This window comes from Tachyglossus aculeatus, chromosome 8 (assembly GCF_015852505.1).
Source record: "Tachyglossus aculeatus isolate mTacAcu1 chromosome 8, mTacAcu1.pri, whole genome shotgun sequence".
NCBI lineage: Eukaryota > Metazoa > Chordata > Mammalia > Monotremata > Tachyglossidae > Tachyglossus > Tachyglossus aculeatus.
Genome location: NC_052073.1, coordinates 20,729,817 through 20,752,948, shown reverse-complemented (window position 1 = coordinate 20,752,948; position 23,132 = coordinate 20,729,817). Strand labels below are relative to the sequence as shown.

The window sequence follows — 23,132 nt, the reverse complement described above, 5'->3', positions numbered from 1 at the left end:
GAATGGGATTTACTGGACTCTATTTCTTCATTGTTTACTAAGAATATTCCTATTGACGGAATTAAAAAGTAACCCATGGCCCTTTAAAGATACCACTACCATGCAGACACAGATCGTTATCATTTGGCATATCCTTCTACTGGACAGTCTTGAATTGGGATAGCAGATATTTGTTTCTACTTGAGGGAGCACATTTGCCTCTGGAAAGACTGAGAAGCTACACAGTGTAGAACAGCGGGCTGGCATTAGACAGTGAAATTTGCCTGGATTAGGAGAAACTACTGCCACTGCATAGGCTGTGTCAACACATAATCTATTTAGGCAAGTGGAGAGATGAATAATCTGTTTGCATTCTTACAACCAAATCTGATCTGACTGATAATAATCAAAAACAATGTAATCCCCTAATGTATGCACCAAAGTGTGTGTGTGTGCGCACGTGTGCGTATGTGCATGCGTGTGTGTGTGTGTTTGAGGAAAAGCATTTTGACTCTAGAGGCTGTATTTCGTTTGAAACTTAATTTAAGCTTTGTGTTGATGAGAAGCACAAATGATGGGAAGGAGTGCAATCTTGCCTGCAATGCTGAAGGGATTTGGCTCTGTCTTGTGAAAGCACAGATGACAATGATATCAGGGGTGTGGTTCATGTTTTTAAATTATATGTATTTAATTTGGGGTTTTTGCAGTATTCTTTAAAATAAAATTTCATCCTACATAACCCAATCAACAGAGACTGTCATTTTTATGAGATTACTAACTAAATTGGGGACTTCATTCAGGGATATACCATATCCTGAAATTAAATCTGGTGGTTGATACACTGTTCTGACCTTGCAACAGTGGGTGAAAAGTCAGAAAAAGGCAGAGTGGGAAAACAAGGGCTAAATTAATTCTCCAGCTATCAGACTTTTCTGCAACATTCATCCTTAGTCAGGAGTATAGTCTCGAGTTTACATCATACACATCTCCCTCTTCCAGTTTATCCCTGAATCTTTATCTGCAACCCTAAACTTACTTTTTTCATCTGCAAGTAACTCAGCAAAAGAACACCAAATGCATATGAGGTGAAAAAAGCTACAGAAAGCTGGAAGGGATAAGAAGCTGGAGAGAGAAAGTATCAGGGACAAGTGGAAGAGGAGCTGAAAATGGGGAGGGTATGAAAGATAATTTGATGTGGTAGAGGAGGCCATTTTAAAGCCCCAGTGGCTTGGTTTCCTGAAAATATGTTTGGCCTACCTCAAGTTAGTGACTGGCACTTGAGGAAGCTGTCATATGGCATTTACGTCTTATTTCCTGGCATTTTCCATCCCTGCTGTGATTAAATGCAATCAGAGCAGTCAGGGGGTCTTTTCGTTAACATGGAACTAGGGCTGCTGATGCTATTTGCCCCAGGAAAAAACAGGTTATCCCTTTCCTTTTTTAATAATAATAATAACGATTTTTTAAATTGTGGTACTTGTTAGGTGCTTACTATATGCCAAGCACAATCCTAAACGCTGAGGTTGATATCATACAATCAGATCAGACATAGTCCCTGTCCCACAGCCTAAGTGGGAAAGAGAACAGGTCTTTAATGCCCATTTTACAGATGAGGGAACTGGGGCATGGAGAAATTAAGTGACTTGCCCAAGACAGATAGGAGGCAACTGGTGGAGCTAGGATTAGATTACCTGTATATATGTATATATGTTTGTACATATTTATTACTCTATTTATTTTACTTGTACATAATCTATTCTATTTATTTTATTTGATTTATTTTATTTTGTTAGTATGTTTGGTTTTGTTCTCTGTCTCCCCCTTTTGGACTGTGAGCCCACTGTTGGGTAGGGACTGTCTCTACATGTTGCCAACTTGTACTTCCCAAGCACTTAGTACAGTCCTCTGCACACAGTAAGCGCTCAATAAATACGATTGATTGATTGATTAGAACCCATGTCTCCTGGCACTCAGTCCTGTGCTCTTTCCACTAGGCCATACTGCTTTGGTTCCTCTCAGTCTGCTGTTAGGTTTCACTTGGTGCTGGCAACTGGAAACAATGTTGATGTTGATGTTTGTTCCAAAGTGCATATGTCAGGTTTCAAGCAGGGTTATCTTCACGAGGATGGACGGAAGGATGACATTCTTTCTCCTTTAAGCTCCCCACTGTGTCGTTCATTCAGTCGTATTTATTGAGTGCTTACTGTGTGCAGAGCACTGTACTGTGTCATCTCAGCCTTTCCTATAATTCATTTACACCAGTGTCCCTTTCTTCTTGGTGACTTTAGGATTCATAAATCTTTTTCCATTTTTCCATTTTATGAACTCTGAGCCCTGAGTAAGAGAAGCTTTACTATCAGAATCTGAGCTTTTATCTCCAGGAAAAGCATGCCCCTCTTCTCCCCAGCCCCTCCACCCACACTTAAGATTAAGGGCAATTATTTGTCTCCTGTGGGGGAGTACCTAATGAAATAAGCTTTCTCCTTGGGGAGGATCATAATCCCCTGCATCTGTGGATAAGGTTTGAGGCAGTATATGGAGGCATCTTGAAAGAGCAGTCCTGATGGACAGGTGGTAGTATGTGAAGGACAATCTTGATGAAAAGTTGTGACATTCACCTTTCTCACTCAAAACGGAGCTAGGTGATGGTTCCTGGGAATAATAACGTTGAAAACTGTGTAGAAAGTAAAATGCCTTGGTAATGATAATGATAATAATGATAATTGTGGTATTTGTTAGGCGCTTATTATGTGCCAAGCACTTTCTAAGATCTGGGGTAGATACAAGGTAATCAGGTTGCATGCAACCTTTGTCCCTCATGAGGCTCACAATCTCAATCCCCATTTTACAGATGAGGTAACTGAGGCACAGAGAAGTTATGTGACTTGCCTAAAGTCACACAGGAGACATGGGATTTGAACCCATGACCTCTGACTCCCAGGCCTTACTCTTTCCACTAGGCCATGGTTAGTGTCTGAAGAATGTGGTTGGCCTGAAACAAGGGTATATGCTCATCATTTCCCAGCTTGGCCGCTGGACCTCAGGACAGCTAGTTTGGAGAGAGTATAATAGACTCAAGCCAGGATGCCAAGCAGAGAAACTAACAGATAGGATTCCTAGAGGGAAGAGAAGGAAAGAGAAAGGGGAAGAAAGAAGGGAATAATAATAATAATAATAATAATAATAATAATGGCATTTATTAAGCACTTACTATGTGCAAAACACTATTCTAAGCACTGGGGAGGTTACAATGTGATCAGGTTGTCCCACGGGCTCACAGTCTTAATCCCCATTTTACAGATGAGGTAACTGAGGCACAGAGAAGTGAAGTGACTTGCCCAAAGTCACACAGCTGACAATTGGCGGGTCCGGGATTTGAACCCATGACTTCTGACTCCAAAGCCCATGCTCTTACCACTGAACCATGCTGTTTCTCCCAAGAGAGAGAGAGAAAGAAAGCATGTAACCTCCTTTTCCTCCGGGAACATGGTTAGCACTCTCCACCCTACCCTACTTAATCCAACCTTCTTGTTGTCTGAGCCAAGTGTAGATTTTCAAACATTTGTGTCAGCCTCTCTGCCTTCTTCCTGGTAAAAATGATGACGTGAGAGCTGTAGTTCCAAGTGCCATCTGCCAGCCCGTAATGAAAATATAATGTGAGAATCAAGACACCAGCTTGCTTCTGTCATCTGCTTCTAGAAGCCAGACATGAGGGGCTGTATGATGCCAGCTTCCTCGGCCACCTTCCCCTGATGGGCTTAGCCAGCAACTAAATGCACCAGCTGCTCTCCCACTCCTGCGAGTGGAGGTTGATGGATAAATAAGAACTCCCTACTTTACTCTTCCCTTGTGTGTGTTTGTGTGTGTGTGTCTGTGTGTGTTTTCCACTCTAAACCCGTTGCTTTGTTTGAAGTATTGCTGTACAAGGCTGGAATGCATCTTCTGGCCCCCTTCCAACATGAGAAAATGGCTTGGCCTGTGGTTTGAAACCAGGCACATTTAAAAAAATACAAACCTAGGGTGGGAGGAAGGGATCCTGGTAGTGAGAAGAGCAGTGTTGCTGTCAAATAAGATCTGTAGTCATTGGTTAAATAAATGCAATCCCTGCTTCCTCCACCCATGGATAGCTGCTCTTAGGACTCTCTTCTGGGCTACTGTAACTGACCAAAACATGTTACTTAACTAGGGATTAGAATTATTTCTTCTTGCAGGGGGCAGAGGAAGGAGGCATAAAAGTGTCCAGTTTTTATCAAACTTGTTGGATTCAGATCTGGCTTGGGGCTTCTATGGAGGATTCAGACAAGTTTAGGTCACGGTCAAATTTGAATACCCAGGGAGGAATTCACAACACAATCAGGGGTGGGGTGGTTCTGAATAATAATTGTTGTATTTGTTAAGTGCTTATTATGTGCTAAGCACTGTTCTAGTCGCTGGGGTAGATACAAGGTAATCAGGTTGTCTTCCATGGGGCTCACAGTCTTAATCCCCATTTTGTAGATGAGGTAACTGAGGCACAGAGAAGTTAAGTGTCTTGCCCAAGGTCACAGAGCAGACAAGTGGTGGAGCTGGGATTAGAACCCACATACTCTTGACTTCTAAGCCCGTGCTCTTTCCACTAAACCATGATTTTGAACAAGCCAACCTCCCTAAATATTCAATGTGAGGAAGACCTGAGTTTATCCAGGGTACCACCCTTTCTCCCCACAATCCCACAGAGGGAAGACACTGCATAATTACTCTTCCAACATTGGGTTGGAACCTCAGCCTTAGTTATCTATCAGGGCTCACCACCCCAGTGGGATGGTACAGAGCAGACCAGCCACTCCAGGTTCCTCAAGTCTGAGAGTTGGAAAGGCCACTCATGATCCCCCCGTCAGCTGCCCACAGTAGCAGGTCAGCTGGGGGATACCTGACACAGATGTCCCTACATCCAGGTAGAACAATACTGGACTCATAACCACAGAGAGAAGACAGCTAACCCAACTTTCTGGTTACCATTCCCTATCCTGCAATCAGCAGAACAGAGATTGGGTAATACAGGGACCGGAAAAGAGGAGAGTATGACATTAAATAACAATCGTGCATGTTATAAGCAAAGTACTATACAAGAGAGCCGCTAAGTTGAGGTAAGTTTTGCACCAAGGCAGCAGGGCTGATGTTTCTGAAGCTAAAAAGATTCTCATTTGCATTTGAGGAGCAAAGTGAGGATCAGGGGAAGACTGCAGTGGGGGCTACTGGAGCAAGTTGGGGAAGAGTAGGCCACATGGAAAGCCACAGCAGTGGTGGAAGTTCTAATGGGGGGGGGGGGGTGGCAGGGAGAGGGTAGCTGTGACAGCAGTGATAGTAGTCACTGGGTGACAGAGGTCCTTGGTGGCTGGGTATTAAGGAAGAACTTTGAATTCAGCAGCTGGAGAGGCATGGCCTAGGGTGACAGAGAGGAGACAGGAGGGCCCAAAACCCCCCCCAACTGACAATGGGGGTACCCCCTGCTGCTCCTCGTCCTCCTTGAAGCTTCCTGGAGAAGATGTTCATCTGGCAACTCATAAGAAAAACCTGATAATGTGTACACACACACACACACACACACACACACACACACACACACACACACACACTACTACTACTACTTCACAACATCGCTAAAATCCACCCCTTCCTCTCCATCCACACCTCTACTACATTAATGCAAGCACTTATACTATCCCACCTTGATTATTATATCAGCCTCCTTGCTGACCTCCCTGCTTCCTGTCTCTCCCCACTCCAGTCCATACTCCATTTTGCTGCCTGGATCATTTTCCTTCGAAAACATTCGGGCGATGTTTCCCCATGACTCAAGAAACTCCAGTGGTTGCCCATCCACCACCACATCAAACAAAAAACTCCTCACCACTGGCTTTAAAGCACTCCACCACCTTGCCCCCTCCTACCTCACCTCACTACTCTCTTACTACAACACATCCCGCACACTTCATTTTTCTAATACTAACCTTCTGACTGTACCTCAATCTTGTCTTTCTCCATTGCTCTCCCCCACTTCAAATTCTTATTGAAGGCACATCTCCTCCAAGTAGCCTTCCCTGACTAAACCCTCCTCTCCTCTTCTCCTACTCCCTTCTGCGTCACCCTGACTTGTTCCCTTCATTCATCCTCCCTCCCATCACCACAGCACATATTTATATATTTTTAATTTACTTATTAATTTATGTATATTAATGTCTGTCTCCCCCACTAGACTGTGAGCTCACTGTGGGCAGAGACTGTGTCTGTTGTTCTATTGTACTCTCCAAGAGCTTAGTACAGTGCATTGCACATAGTAAGCACTCAATAGCTATGATCAAATGAATGAATACTACTATTATTACAGTCTAGAGACCCCCACGGCTAAGAGGCTGGCTGGTGAGAGACCCAGCCGTGAGAAGCCCACCTGTGCCAGCTTCTCCCCAACCCCTCTCTGAGCCAAAGGGGGAATAGGCCCATCTGTCACTCCTCCTTAAAATGCTCAGTGGCTAGCTCTGTGCCTGTCTTTCTGCTGCTCCACAGGGGAGGCAGCAGGGTGGAGGTTGATTGGCCCAGAAATTTCTAATGTGTGCATAACAATTTCCAAAAACCAATCCACCTCGTTGCTCATTAATATAGTAGATTGTTGTCTGAGGCCTATCCTGCCCCCAGTTCCTTTGTTGAAATTGGAGACAAGAGTTCAATTAGTGCCCATAGTGCTAGGGTCTTTAGGACAGCTGTCCATTAAGTCCCATGCTGAGATCACAATTCTATTTTAGCCTAGGGCTATTCAGTGAGACTTGCAATCCCTTCTGACCAATACTGAACTGGACTTTGGATCCCAGAAATGAAAGGACGTGTATCCATTACCAGTTTCATCCTTGTTCAACCTCTAGCCCGATCATTAGAGGTAGATTACAATAATAATAATAATCATTGTGGTATTTAAGTGCTTACTATGTGCCAAGCACTGTACTAAGCTCTGGGGTGACTACAAGATAATTGGGTCTGATAGAGTATCTGCCCCACATGGAGCTCACAGTCTAAGTAGGAGAGAGAACTGGTATTGAATCCCCATTTTACAGATGTGGAAACTGTGGCACCAAGAAGTTAAGTGACTTGCCCAAGGTCACACGGTAGGAAAGTAGCAGACCTAGGACTAGAATCCAGGTTCTCTGACTCCCAGGACTATGCTCTTTCCATTTCATCACACTGAAATGATGTGGATCAAAAGCTCATTAAAGGAAGAATAGATCCTGTTTGCTCACTGACCTAGTGAAAGTCTGTAGTTACTGTAGAAGTCAATTTCTGTAAGACAGCTTAGTTTCTTTGCCTGCATCTTTCACTGGAAATGAATCATTGTGTCCCACTCAGGAAAAAAATCACTCTTTATCCCTGGGATAAAGTTTATAGGGCACACTGGATACTTCTTCAGCTTATTCATGGTTTTCTTAGAATTCTTCCTTGAAAGGAATTTACTTTTTATTTTAATTATCTTCCATTAAAGATGGTCATCAATCATCATCATCATCATCAATGGTATTTATAGTATGCCAAGCACTGTATTAAGCACTTGGGAGAGTACAATACAACAGAGTTGGTAGATACGTTCCCTGTCCACCAGGAGCTCACAGTCTAGAGGATAATGCTACTCTTGCCCTCTCTCTCTCTCTTATTCCATTTTCTACTGAGATTCTGCTCTGATGCTCTCTTTGGTGAAGAGAGAATCTTAAAATAGCCTGGCTCCACTGAAACATTCTTGCTTCCATCAAAACAAGAGCCGGGCAAACCCATGGCCCAATCAAATATATGTGGGTGTATGTTCTGGATGTGATTTTATGCGAGTTTCAGCACTGGTGACATTTCCAAGAGAGAGGAACAACATGAAATACAGATTTTGTTAAGTGGGGAGAAGGGCAGGAGTTGTGTAGGGGGTGAGAAGGAGAGTTTCCACCATTAAAAGAAATGAGCAAGTTGGAAATTTCGAGGGCAATGGAGTATCACTAAAATCCTCCTTGGAGGTTGGTATTGCACCTTCTTCCATCTTGGGGATGCACTACTTTCAGGAATGCAAATAGGCAGGCCCTAGACCACCTTCCTCAGACACCAAATATCCCTTTGGGATGGTTGGAAAGAAATTCATTTTCCCTGAACAGAAAGGAAATGGGGAGACCTTTCAAGGGGAGAGGCAGGTTATTTAATCCCCAGATCATTTTTACAATATTGACTCTAATCTTCTGGGGAGAGCAGCCCCTGGTATTTACTTCTTTGGGGTAGAAACAGCCTCCTGGCAATTAGCAGTTTGTCTCTGTCAGTTTGTAGCTCAACCTAGCAATTATCTATTGTGCAATTCCAAGATCTCAGGCCTTATCAACAAGGGCTGGATCAGGCTGGAGCCGAGCAGGTAATAAAATAAACATCTGCCTGTCATGCTGAGACACATTTTCCATAATGTCCTACTCTCCTGGATCATGGAGGCAGATTTCAGATATGGAGATCACACAAGGAGGCAGGAGACCGGAGACCAGGCATTTTGTTAGAGAATTCAGCGTTCTTCTGCCAGGGAAGACCCAGGGAGCAGCTGCCCAGGACTAATTCATGGGAGACTGGATTGGGATGGGGCCTTGAGGGGTCATCTAGTTAAAGCCATGAAAATAAGCTCTGTCTCCTGGAGGAGGCAACTCTGTTGAAGAAGTTAAAGGAGTTGAAGGGGCATGGTGAGGGCCAACTTGATGGGGGAGGTGGAAAGCAATCCAGGCAGGGAGGAAGAGGTATAAGCAATGGATTGTAGGTGGGAAAGTAAAGAACGAAGGAGAGTTAGGAAGGCAGTAAACTCAGACTCAGTTATTTTGTTCCTTTTAGCAGCTCCTGGAAGAATTTACTAGAGGAAGAAATTAACATATTTGCTAAAATAAGGTCTCTAAATTATCAGTGAGCTTCATTAACTATACTTTCTCTTTTTGTGATTGGAGTGGATAATCAATAGTTGGCTGTTTATATCAATTGATTGAGCAGCTAGATTTTTAAAAGGAAAAAAAATAAGGCAAATTCCCTAACTTGCTCTGCAATAAACAATAAACTAACTGAAGCCAAACTCCTGTCATGCCCTCATCTGCCATCCTGTCTAAACTCATTAAGCTGACACTTGGACAAATAATGTAATTTACTTAATTGGAATGACCCTTCCTACTCTATGACTGATTATATCACTCTTTTTCTGTTCCTTAAGAATCAGTAGGAATAGTACAATATCCCAGTCAAAATGTAGGTCCTTGGAACCAATCTCCCTTTTCCTAGCCATGGCCAAACCCTTTCTATCCCTGCATTCGCCTTGGCGATCCTAGGCATGAGAAGCAGCGCGGCTCAGTAGAAAGAGCACGGGCTTTGGAGTCAGAGGTCAAGGGTTCAAATTCCAACTCCGCCTCTTGTCAGCTGTGTGACTTTGAGCAAGTCATTTAACTTCTCTATGCCTCAGTTACCTCATCTGTAAAATGGCGATAAAGATTGTGAGCCCCCCATAGGACAACCTGATCACCTTGTATCCTCCCCAGCGCTTAGAACAGTGCTTTGCACATACTAAGCACTTAATACATGCCATTATTATTATTATTATTATGAGAAGTTATCATGCCATCTGACGACAATTGTATTTATTAAGGGCTTGCTATGTCCATAGCATAGTGCTAAAAACTGGGATAGATACGTGATCATCAGATTGGACAAAAACTTTTTTTAGTGATATTTGTTAAGCACTTATTATGTGCCAGGCACTGTACTAAGCACTGGAATAGACACAAGCTAATCAGGTTGTACCCAAGTTCCTGCCCCACAAGGGACTCACAGTCTTAATCCCCGTTTTATAGGTGAGGTAACAGGCACAGAGAAGTGAAGTGACTTGCTCAAGATCACGCAGCAGACAAGTGGCAGAGGCACTTTATCCCAAGGAGCTCAGAATCCAAGAGGAGGGAGCCCAGGGATTGTAATCCAATTTTTACAGATTAGGAAACTGAAATATAAGAGAGGTTAGGTGACTAGCCCTAGGAAACACAAGAGGGAAGTGGCAGAGCTTGGCCTAGAACAATAGTCTCCTGACTCTCAGTCTCCAGTTCTTTCCACTAGGCTATGCTGCCTCTCCGTCATCTCAGACAGCCTCTTAATTCAGGACTCTTGTATTTTTCCAGAAGAGCAAAGTCCATCTCCATCCCCAAATGGTTGATTAATGTGAAATAAAGTAGAAGGGACTCATCTCCCAATATTTAGGAGGTGGGTAAAGCTTTTTCACCCAGTCAACGAAGAGAAGAAACCCCAAGCCACTTTGTTTCTGTCCCCTGGAGATTCTCTGGCAGTGGATTACTACTCTCTTCTGAATCACTATGGGACATACTGAATATTCTGTTAGCAAATTGCTTTCCTTTGTTTTCCAGCCCTCTCACTTTTGCATTTTATTAGTTTCTGCCAAGCTGCACTCCCCCCACACACACTGGCTCCTCGCAGAGAGGAGACCCCTATTATTACTTGTATCCCACAGACCTATGCTGATTTGGGTTGGAAAACAAAAATGAATTTTTACTGGGAAATTCCTTTTATCAACAGTGCCTACCATATGCAATCATGGCCAGTGATTAAAATTCTCATGGTTCTGCCCAGAATTGTGATTTTCCCTCACATTCTTGAAAGTGTGACAACAATGATGAGCCAGAATAGCTGGCTTTGGCACCCGCCAGGACAAGGTAGCATTTATCATGATTTATTCCCACTCAAGGGCCTTTTCATAGCTTCCATTTGCCAGTGTCCAGGGTTTGCATTCAGTTTGCTGACCCTGAGTGCTGGTGGTAAATCTTCCTAGCTGGCCTTTCATAGTCAACAAATTGATGAATCATTACCTGATGACAGGGGCGATGGCTTTACAGCTAGTAAAATATATGGCGAAACCCCCTCAAAAGGCAGAAATGCTGGAAACCTTAGTCTGACCAATCCTCTAACTGCTGGTGAGTAGGAGTCACAAGTAGCAAAAGCCCAGCTAAATTGCAAGTGTGCCCTCTCTAAGTTGAGTCACCAACTGAGTCTAGCAATGAAGCTGGAAATATCCTCTATGCCCCTCTCAGGCTTGTAAATTAGTCCTTGAATTGCTCGGCTTTTTTTTTTTAAAGTCAGCATCTCTCATCATCATCCTCATCCTCTGACAGAGAACAGAGATGAGAAGATGGGGCTGCACAGAGATAAGGGAAACAGCCACAGGGTAAAATGCTGTATGCAAAGCAAGACTCCCACTATAGATGAGAAATACCAAGATATGAACTATTGACCCCGCTCTGCCACTTTTTTTTAATGGTATTTGTTGAGCGCTTACTACGTGCCCTGCACTGTACTAAGCACTGGGGTAGATACAAGTGAATCAACTGGACACAGTCTATGTCCCGCATGCGGCTCACAGTCTTAATCACCATTTTACAAATGAGGTAACTGAGGCACAAGGAAGTGATGTAACTTGCCCAACATCACACAATGGACAAATGATGGAAGCGGGATTAAAACCCAGGTCCTTCTGATTTTCAGGCCCGTTCTCTAATCACTAATCGCTAGAACAGTGCTCTGCATACAGTAAGCACTCAATAAATATGATTAAATAAATACTGCTTCTCAGCCTGCTGTGTGACTTTGGGCAAATCACTTAACTTCTCTATGCCTCAGTTTCCTTATCTGTAAAATGGGAGTTAAATATCTGTACTCTCTCCCCTTTGAATGGTGAACCCCATGTGGGGCAGGGATTGGATCTGATCTGATTATCTTGTATTATCTTCACGAACTGCTTGGCACAAAGAAAGCACTTAGCAAATTCCATCTTGCTACTATTACTTAAAGATAATGAGTGATCAGATGCACTTGAGGCTGGGCGTGCATTCAAATGTGATGTCAGGAGCACCATTTTGTGAAAGTCTGCTGCAACGGCAGCATTTCTCTCTTGTTCTAGACTGCAAGCTCCTTGTGGGCTGGGAACATGTCTACCAACTCCATTGCATTGTTCTCTCCCAAGCACTTAGTATGGTGCTCTGCACACAGTAAGCATTCAATAAATACCATTGATTGATTGATCCAACCCCTGTCCTAGATCCCTGTAAACATTGGTCCTTTTTCCAAGATGCAGATGTCAGTGGCAGACAGAGGGGAGGGTGGGCACTTAAAAATACTAGATGCAAAACTCCTAGTGCCATGGTCTTACAGAAAACCAGACTGTCCAGTGTAAAAGCAGATGAATGGCCACACTACTGGAAAATTAATCACTGGATAGGGGACAAAATTGTATATAATGGAGCTAAGATGTTTAGAGGAAAGCTATTTTTTTGGAAAAAAAGGATATTGTAGCCAAAAGATGAACTGAAATGGGGAAAGTTTTGTGAAAGGATCAGTTTTATTTTTGCTTAGATGCTTTACAATGGGTACAAAGGTTTACTGAATTAATTTAATCCTTCAGGAAGTTCAAAAACTAGAAGTGCAGCCCCTAATTTCATGGGATGGCACAGATGAATTTTCATAGCCAGCTAGCCACTCCCTTTTGGAGCTGTTCCCTAGTACCTTGAACAAAGGATCCTGAACAAAGCCCCAGCATGTACTGTGACACATACAGAGAGCAAGGTAGAATGAATCTATAAAGCAAAAGTCAAGTTTCCAGACCTAGTCAGCCACCTGTTCAGTAAAATTTGAGAGTTCAAAATAAATTTCATGAAAAATATCAACCTCAGTACAGAAATAAGTATAAGCAGGTTGTATGTTGGAGAAACGGCAAAGGACAGAATTCATTCAGACTGTTTTTTTGAAAAGGCTCAGTTGTGTTGCAGTTCTGTTTCTAACTATGCCAGTATAGTTTGAATTGGGAGAAAATATGCTATTTCTTCAGGGTTTAGTTCCCAATCTGATCAGAGCTCCTGTCAGGAACCAACAAGATTAGTTTAGTGTCATGTCCACTCTTTTGAGTTTAGCTGACTCTGTACTCACTTTCCTGGCTTTGTCTGGGTAAGGAAGAGAAGGATTTATGGGTCACATGGCTCTTTGCAGGAGAGAAAGTTTAGGCTCACAGAACTCCTGTGAGGGAATCGATTATCCTGCCTGCCACTTAAAAGACAAAGAAGCCTATGGTTAGGTGACTTGAAGGTGGTGACGGACTCAGAATTAGAACTGCTTCTGCTCCCTTGTCCTGTTCTCAGATAGCTAAATGAAAGCAGAAAAATTCCATGAAAAACCTCCCCAATACTTGAATGAGAATGGTTTCAAACTGTGAAAGAAGCCCAGAACCTATAGTGGAGGCTGAGGATTTATGAGGTCATAATTTAGAATTCAAGTTTACAGCTTTACAAGCCTAGCCCTAACTCTCCAGTTCCTATAACATATAATCTGGCTCAGCTCCCTAAATCAATAGCAAACCTAAAAAAAATCTTGGCTTTATAATGATTGCTTCATAAAATACAAGTCTCAAGGGAAGAAAAGGAAGGTTAGATTTGCTACCTGTAATTACCAAGGTGATTAATCAATTATTCAACTGCTCTCGATTTTCTTCTCTTACTGAAATCAGAAAGTAAAAATCAATTTCAATTGATTAAATCTGTAAGCCTCTGTTTAGAAGGGAAGGTTGTTTTGAGGGGTGTGTAGGTGAAGTGATATTGGAAGATCCTTGGAACAGTGAACTCGAACACCTGAAATTCGTTCCCTTCTCCACCTCCCTGTGTCCACACACAACACATTCATTCATTCATTCAATTGTATTTATTGAGTGCTTACTGTGTGCAGAGCACTGTACTAAGCGCTTGGGAAGTACAAGTTGGCAGCATATAGAGACGGTCCCTACCAAACAATGGGCTCACAGTCTAGGTGACCTGGGTTCTCTTTTTTCCCACAATAAAGGAATTCCCACTCCTTGAATTATTTCTGATCATGTGAAAGGTGATAGACTGTAAATGGGGTCACTCTAATTGAGCAGAAGACTCTTGGATTCTCCTCAGGCACCACCCTGTGGATGTCAGTAAGGATTCACTGTCCCCAGGGGTACTCAGAGAAATTATCTGGGCAGCATCTTGCCCTGGCTCTTCCTTGCACCGGTGTAGCTAGGGGCTAAAAACAGACCCAGCAGCCTCAGGGAAGGAAAGCATGTGCCGGAAGCAGGGGAGGGTTAAAGGGGGTCAAATTTGACTAGGGGTCCCTACCTGGTTTCTTTTGCCCTGGCCCACCAGAACCTTCAAATTGGGGCCTAGCTAAAGTGTTCAAATAAAATTAATGCCCACTACAGGAGGGCAAGACCTTAGTCTAGGAAAAATAAATGGAAGGAAGAGTTTGTTTCAATGTTCATTTTTAATAAAAGCCTCCCTACCTCTAACACCCCAGGACTGTTCAGTAACATCCAGTTCCAGTCCTCAAGAACAACATTTTTAAGGAATCTCCCCCCTCCTCCAATCCTTCTATCTCCTCCTACTCCTCCCATCTTCAGATCCACCCTTACTCCCTCCAGTTCCCCACCTTCCTTCCAAGTTCCCCCTTCTCCATCCATATGCTCCCTCTCCTGCTCTTCCCCTCACAGAATCTTGAATCAGAGAGTCAAGTCAACATTGCTACGATTGTAGAAGCACTGCAAACAGCCATTGTTTCACTCATAAAGGCTCCCTGCTCCTGGCTAGACTTTAGTAGGTTGGTTTAAGGACAGCACAAGACCCAAAGAGGAAACAATATAACTAAAACAATGCCCCAAACCCCGCCAATACCTTCAGACATATGGAACAAAGTGTGGTTGCCCATCTAGCCCAGTGATGACCTCTTTTAAAAGGCTCTAAAGGTTTAAGTAGAGCCTTGTGCATTGATTGCTTATGGTCCAGTGGGAAAGAGCCCTTGGAGAGAGCTCCCTGGAAAACTGGGACTCCTGGCTGAAAAGGCTCTCTTGCAGAGCATTTGACTCATATGACTGTTGAAGCTTGGAATGTTGTTTGGGTTTAAACTGCACTCTGCAAATCCAATATAGAAGGAGCCTGGTACACTATTTGGCTTAATCAGCCTTCACCTTGTGGCAGGGAGAGGATGTGATAGAAAAGAACAGCTTTGAAAGACTACTTATTCAGAATGGTGCCTGACGGGATGGCCCTTTGATCCTTCCAAAGATCAGTACTTGACCCACCCTACGGCAGAGCTAACCCAAGAAATCCAAGCACCCTGTATTACCAACAGAGAAAGCATTTAGATTTCTGAATGGGCATTAGTCTTCCTCCAGCATTTCCTCAAAACTGGCACATGGACATCAGCTAGGGCAGCCTAAGCTTTTGTGTAATACACCATTAGTAAAAGCCTAGAAGGGGTTCAAGCAGCTATTTGGCTGCAGGCCACTAGAAATATGGAAGTCTGCAGATGATCTGGAGGCTTCCAGGCCATAGCAAAAAGGGTATAAAGTAGAAAGCCCTGTGGGTAAATGTTTATATAAAAACTCTAATGTTCCTGCAGTATTAGCTTGTGTGTTCTGCATCTAGTTTCCAGTTGTTTGTAAGCTGCCAGATGCATCCTCTTTAATGGGCAGGAAAACAGCTAAATAATGCCAAAGTGCAGCACTGTGGAGAAATTGGCAGGTGAATGCTCCTCCGGATTTGCTCACAGGTGCTACCTGGATCCTTTGGACTAGGCAGGCAAACCCTGCTGCCAGAACTCCAACAGAGAGCAGCAAACAGCATGTGGTGACAGCTGGCCACCATCTAGGGTAGAAATGAATAGAAGCCAAACAGGGAGGTCACTAATGGCACTTAGGAATACTGAAAATACTTCTTTTGACCTGGAAGAAACAGAGGTGTGTCATGTATGTTACCCAGGCAATGCAACATAACATAAAAATGTCAAAATGTAGCTTTTATGAACATCCACTAAACCTCCTAGAGCAGGCTTCTTGTGGGGACCCCTGGGCCACATCCTGTCTCCAGAGGCTTTGCTTTCTGGTATGCCCCAAGCTCCGGGAACACTGTCATCACTTCTGAGCTGCGGAATCAGCAACAGGAGCCAAGACAAGGGGAGCCAAGGAGTATAAAATATGGAGACTGGACAAGGGAAATAAATGGACTGTCTGGAATGAAACTGGAGTAATGGACACCCTAAAGCTGGGACTCAGAAACTGATTGTGTCTCTAGAATTGCATGGTTACTGGAAAGCTTCTACATCTACACACACTCCGGGAGTTGACAAACCAAGAGAACTAGAGTTTCTTGTGAAAACCTATGGTCACCATCTGAATGTTTACTGCTCTCTGTTTCTCAGTTATTTCTCTACGAATAACTCTCCCCCACCCCTTACCCCCAACATTTCCACATTCCCCTTTCACCTATTCCCCAGGGATCTCTCCCTTCTTCTGGAACTGAGAAAAGCAAGAGCTTTATTCTAGTTTGATATTAGTATTTCACTTATTTCCCAAATGCAGCAAAAGAATATTAAAATGTTTTGTAGAAAAGGCCAGACTTTATAAGGATTATCTTTGTTTCCTGGCAATTTCCTGGGTAAAGGGATGAAGTATGATTAAGGGCTTCCATCTCTAGAGATAGCCAGTATCTTGGCCCTGTTCCTGTTCTCTATTTCCTCTTGTTGGGGCAATTGACACCAGGAAATTTTGGGAAATGGAATAGTTGTATAATCAAAATTTCAGTGTGGAACAGCGTAGCTTTTCCTTTACCCATTAAACGTAAGTCCAAATAATAAATAAATGAATGATATTTACTGAGCATTTACCATGAGCAGAGCAATTTATTAAACAATTGGGAAAGTACATTAAAGTAGAATTGGCAGAAAGGATCCCGGCCCTCAAAGAGCTTGAAGTCTATTGGGGAGACAGATATTAAAATAAGTTACAAATAGGGGAAATGGCAGAGTATAAGGATATGGACACAAGGGCTGTAGCGATAGGGGTAGAGTGAGTATTAAAGTGCTGAGAAGTAAATTTCCAAGTGCACTGGCAACAAGGGGTGGGGAAATGAGGGTTTAGGCCTGGAAGGCCTCTTGGACAAGATGTTATTTTGGTAGGGCTTTGAAGATGGGAGGAGTGGTGGTCTGCTGGATATCAGTGGGGAGTGAGAGTTCCAGCCCAGAGGGAGGACTTAGGAAAGAGGTTGGTGAGATAGACGAGACTGAAGTACAGTGAGTTGGATGGCAGTGGATGGAGAAGCAGGATGGGTGTGTTGTAGTAGTTACACATTTATTTAACTGATCTATACCCCTAATTTCCATTGAATACAGAGGAGGAAGTCAGGCAGGTATAGAGGGTTGTCAGGACATCCCTCTGTGGCCTTCCTTTTGAATGGGAAAGAATAGAATGAAGATGGATTGCTGTCTGTTCTTTCCTCATTAAGCTTCTTTGGTTGGGATGGCCAATAATTCCCCCATCCAGAGGAAAATAAGGAGCTGAGTATCTTTATGAAACTGATAATGATAAAAAATTAAATAATGTTTCTTTCTCTCACCCAACTTCCACCAAGAAGAAAGGCATTTTGGAGGATAACATCATTTTGGGTTTTTTCAGGTCACACTGTTCTCTCTAACTGGACCAAGGGTTTTTTTTCTTCTTCTTTCTGAAACAATCATCTGAGCCACCATTATTCCCTTTCATTGAAATTGTTGGACCCATTCAAATGCTCTTCAGCAAAAGGAGTGAGTCGTTGTTCATTTGCTGGACCAGCCATACAGGGGACATCATTGCAGGAAATAAATATCACCAATGAGTGACATTTCAGGAAATGATATGCCAGCATCACTAAGTCTGCCAGTTGGCCACGTCAGCTATGTTTTGCCTGGTATTCCATCCCTGCATAGCACAGCACCAAAACCTGGCTTCTCCAAAGGTTTCTTTGTCCCTCTCCTGGCTCCATGCCCCCTTCCATGCTGTTTTCTGGCCTATGAAAGACTTCTCACATCTTTCACTCCTGGTACCCCTTTCTTCCTGTAATTCTCTCCTTTTAAATTTACTTCTTCCATTCAGCCTTCCAGCTCCAATCTCCTTGCCAGTAATTTCAAGTTGTCTAAGTATTTTCTGTCCTGATGACTATCCTTTTAGGTCTCACCAGATTATGAGTACCCAGAGCTGAGAGACCTTATCTTCTGGTTTTGGTGGAGTAAAATGAAGTAATCTCTAAGTTGGAGCCTAAGTAGAGACATCAGTATCTCTTTATCCATCTGCCTTTAGAGACCCAGAGAGATGAAGTGACTTAGCCAAGCCCTTCCCTGTCACTCTCTTTCCTCATCTCTAAAAAGATGAGCTCTGGCTTTCCTAATCGGGATGTGCTAGGAATGTTAAATGCCATCCACAAAGGCTGGCACTTCCAGGTATTATAAATGTTTCCAGGGGTGGTATAGATTATGGGCATCTGGCCTGGCTTTTGCTTTTGAGATGCTTGCTTCCTAATAAACCTCTGCAAATGCCCTTAAAAGGAATCATCTGATGTCTGGTTGGAGATCTTCACATTTTTAAACTGGGTTAGGTGAAATGTCAGAAAAACACTGCATCTTGGATCTGGATTCCCTTTAGTGGCTCTAGGATTAATGTACAGTACGGATTAAAAACTGGGCATAATGATGAAAAGGAAAGCTCTAGCTGTTAGTTCATTTCTCAGAGGAGCTGGTGGTTCTAGAGAGATGCAGCACACTGGGAGTGAAGTGAGCATGAACCTGCCTGGGTGAGTCAGTTTTTTCATATCAACCCTCCTCCCCTCCTATATTTACCTGAAGAAAATGCACTGGAAACAATAATTAACTGTAGAACCATGGTGGCAGCCTGGCCCTTTTTCCCCAAAGATGGCAGTGTGTCTTGCTCCATAAGAACACCTGGGAGTGCATGTTTAATGAACCTGGCAACTGCAAGTAAAATTCTACATTAAGAACCAAGAACGAGTCTAGTCTGGTAACAAGTGGTCAATCTAAGTATTTTTTTTTCTCTTGGTCAGTGGTAATGAGGTCTCATGGTTTACATTTGAGACCTGATTCTATCCCTTCCCCTTCTCTTTCCTTACTTTTTAACTAAAGTTACTTCTTTTCAGTCGGACCTGCAATGATTCCGGACTGATCCGTCACACAAATTGGCAGTCCTGTGCAGAGTCGACCTGCGAGCGCACCACAGGGCTCTAATTACAATTTTCATTAAACTCCTTCTGTTTATGAATATCCAAGCAATCTGGAAATGCAGCAGGAGCAAAGAAAATTAAAGCCGAACTCCTGCTTATTTGCAGCATCAGGGAGGGTAATTCCACCAGGCTGCTTAAAAGACAGTACAATGGAACCTTCTGTCCTCTTTCTTTTTCCTTTCAAGAAAAGCTCATCATAATCTGGTCAAATCTGACATAAATTAGGTTTTTGCTGAATTTGCATTTGCTCCAAAGTCCTTTCCCATAACCATAAAATATTTCCATGGGCTGTGAGGAGAAACTGCTCTGTCTCAGTGATTTGCTGATGATCCATTGGTGACCTGATTAGAAGGATCAATTTTTGTAGCTCTGTTTGAAGAGGTAAAATTTGGACTCGGGCAAATGAGGAGAGGTGAAAATGAAAGGGAGGAGGAAGAGGACCCAGATACAAGGGGATAAAGCAACAGAATTTGGTCTCAGCATCTCCTGGGGAAGAATCATAACCTCACGTTGAGAACAAACACACCCAGTGTAACATGCAGGCTAGCTTGAGGGCTGTTTAGAAAAAAAAAAAGATTTGGTGGGAGGCTCCTGGCTTCCCACTCTGTTTCTGAAACCTTGTTTCCATAAATTAAGTACAATCAATTGCATTTACGGAGTGCTTACTATATGCAGAATGCTGTACTAAGTGCTTGGGAGAGTACAATACAACAGAATTAGCAGGCACGTTCCCTTCCCATAACAAGATTGCTCTAGCCTTCTGTATAGGAGATATGCTGTGATGGAAGAAACGATCTCACCTCTTTAGCAAACTTGTCCTGTTAAGATTCCCTGGCTAAACTTGTTAATCAATAAATCAATAGTATTTATTGGGTTCTTATGCTGACCAGAGGATTGTATTAAACACTTGAAAGCAGACAATAGAATATGTAGACTTCATCTCTGCCCTCCGATCTAGTCAGGGAGGCAGATTACCAAAATAAATTACAAGGAGAGGAATGAAAGAAAATGAGGATAAGTACTTTTCTTGTTCTTGACTGTTAAAATTCTTCTGGGCAGGAATCATGTCTACCAACTCTGTTGTATTTTAATAATAATAATAATGATAGTAATAATAGCATTTGTTAAGCATTTACTATGTGCCAAGCACTGTTCTAAAATAGATACAAGGTAGATAGGGGTAGATACAGGGTAATCCAGTTGTCTCACTTGGGACAGTCCCCATTATACAGATGAGGGAAATGAGGCTCAGAGAAGTTAAGTGACTTGCCCAAAGTCACACAGCTGATAAGAGGCGGAGCAGGGATTAGAACCCATAACCTCTGAATCCCAAGCCCATGCTCTTCCCACTAAGCCACGTCGCTTCTCTACTTTCCTATGTGTTTAGTATGGTGCTCTGCACACGTAAGTGCTCAGTGGATACCATTGATTGATTGAAGGAATAATAATGGAGGACTCAAGGGCTATGGGTCACCAGTTCTGAAGAAAAGAAGGAGGGAAGGGAGGGAGGCAGTCAGTAAACCGTATTTATTGAATACTTACTGTGTGCAGAACACTATACTAAGCACTTGGGAGGGTACAGTGTAACAGTAAACAGGCACATTCCCTGCCCTGAGGAAGAATCTCGTTAAACCCTGGAAGAGACAAGTCCATAACACCTGACTGTAGAGGAGGGAGCCAGGGGCCTGAGATATTTATGACAGCTGCTCTGTTGCCATTGTTCTCCCCTCTTCACTGGAACTCACTTCTTTCGACCTGAACCTTGAAACACTTCGCTAACTGCAATACCCCTGATATTAAAAAACATGCTCTGCCTAGGCTGTCAGTAAATTCCTCTGTGCCTCTGTTTATTCATCTGAGAATTGGGCCCCACTCTCCTCAGAGGTCTTTTGGGTGAATTAATTAAATTAATTCTCTGTCATTAAGCAAATGAGACACCCTCACTTTCAAGCAGACTGTAGACTGGGTGTGGGGAGAAGTGAGAAGAAAGGAAAGTTTGCTGCCTAAATTCTCAATAGGCACACACCTGGTTGAAAAGACTTTTCAGAATGATCGAAATCACATTATGGCTTTATTAGTGTTGTATTGCGTGCCTAGGCATGGAGCCAACAGTAAATGCCCACAGGAAACAACACAAACAGCCCATCCAAATTTTTAAAATGTGGATTATCTAGCAAAATGTCTTACAGGGTTCTTACATATAATCTTCCAGAGATGTATGTGTGTACATGTCTGCACATATATCACCATCATAACCACCCATTAAATGCTTACATTGGGCAAAGCATTATTATAATCACGCACCGAGGGGTAATACTTCGAGGACAATTCAGTCACCATCTCTAGCCTGCAAGGGGCCCACTGTATAAGGGGAGAAGGGTAGACCCATAGGATAAAGATAACAGGGAGAATATAATTCAAAATTCAGGAAAATAGGTTAGAATTCAACAATTCTGAAGTCTCAACAGTACAGCTCAACTGACAGCTCAATTACAGTTTGAAAAGAAGCCAATGGGTTGTGGGAAATCCTGATCATGAGTTTCCTGCTGCTCCAGATCCAACCATTCCTGGACAAACCTGCCAAACTGTGGGGAATACAGGCCTACTTGCCCACCTTCTTCATCCATGTATGCACACATATGCATGGACTTACATACACATATTTATATATAAATATATATTTATAAATATATAAATATGATTTATAATTAAAGTTTAGCAGCCTTTATCTTTGAGCACAAAGGACTGTGTGGATGTTTTTGTATAATGTTGATGTGTAGGTTTTTGCTGTAAAAATGGATGAAGATGTAAGTCAGGAGACCTGGATTCTATTTCCAGCTCTGCTACTCACCGGCTGGAAAACTTTGGACAAGTCACTGAATTTCTCTCTATTTCAGTTTCCTCATTTGAAAAATGGGGATAAACGCTCTCTTCTTCTTCCCTCTTAGTCTGCGAACACTGTGTGAAACAGACACTATGTTGGTTCTGATTATCTTGTATCAAGCCCAGTGCTTAGCTTTTACTTTCATCAAGCTTAGCTTGTTCAGTGCCTGGCACAGAGTAAGCACTTACCAAATACCATAATTATTATTATCATAATATTTCACAGATGGCACTTACACATCTGCCATCTACTATATGTTTCAACTATTATATCTTTGCACTCTAACTAAAAACACTTCACTCTAAGTTCTTGAAACTGTAAAATGGGGATTAAATACCTGTTCTCCCTCCCCTTCAGCAGTGAGCCCCATAGGGAATAGGGAGTGTCTGATCTGATTATTCTTTATCTACCCCAGCACACTTGGCACATAGTAAGAACTAAATAAATATTATTATTATTATTATCACTGGGACTTCTTGACTTTATGTACCCTCAGAGTGACCTGAGAATAATACAAGAGCATTAATAATTAGGAGACTTTAGCAGATGACATTTCAGACACATACTTGCTAGATCTCTTCCTTGTCCTTGTCACTGAGGATTTAATGAACTTGAGGTGTGTAAATTGTTCCCAGGGATCACACAGCCTCTACTTATTTAATTGAGAATGGTATTTGTTTCATTAACTGGCCATGCTGGTCAAACATACCTCAAGGCAAAATGACAAACCAAACTCTCTTGTTCAATTAGCTAAGAGTCCTCTATTACACCAAACATCATATCAGGAAAGGAATTGCAGATCTTAAGGCCTTAAGCTGAATTTCCTTGTCAACACATAGCACAGAATGCCTGAAAAAGCCTTGAAAGGTTATTTAAGCCATCCTCCTGCATTTAGACACAACAGCACCTAAATGACCCAGGAGAAATGAAAAATCACACAAAAGAAATGAGGTTTTAAGAGTATATCTACGTATTATAGTCTAGAAACGTAAAGTGGGGAGAGGATTAATTCATAATGAATTTTTTTCCTAAAGAATATATATTATTGATCTCTTCAATAATAGCTTTCTTCCTTCCCCTGAAGAGGTTGGAGCACTGCAGAAATGTTCTCTGACTAGTCCTAATCATGAGACACCCCAAAGTCACTATCC

General features: G+C 42.6%; 1 protein-coding gene across 4 annotated transcripts in view; it reads left to right on the top strand.

Moving 5' to 3' along the window:
• Positions 1-23,132, top strand: part of NKAIN4 (sodium/potassium transporting ATPase interacting 4) — a 101,731-nt gene that overhangs the window by 7,591 nt on the left and 71,008 nt on the right. The gene's annotated exons all lie outside the window — the stretch shown is intronic.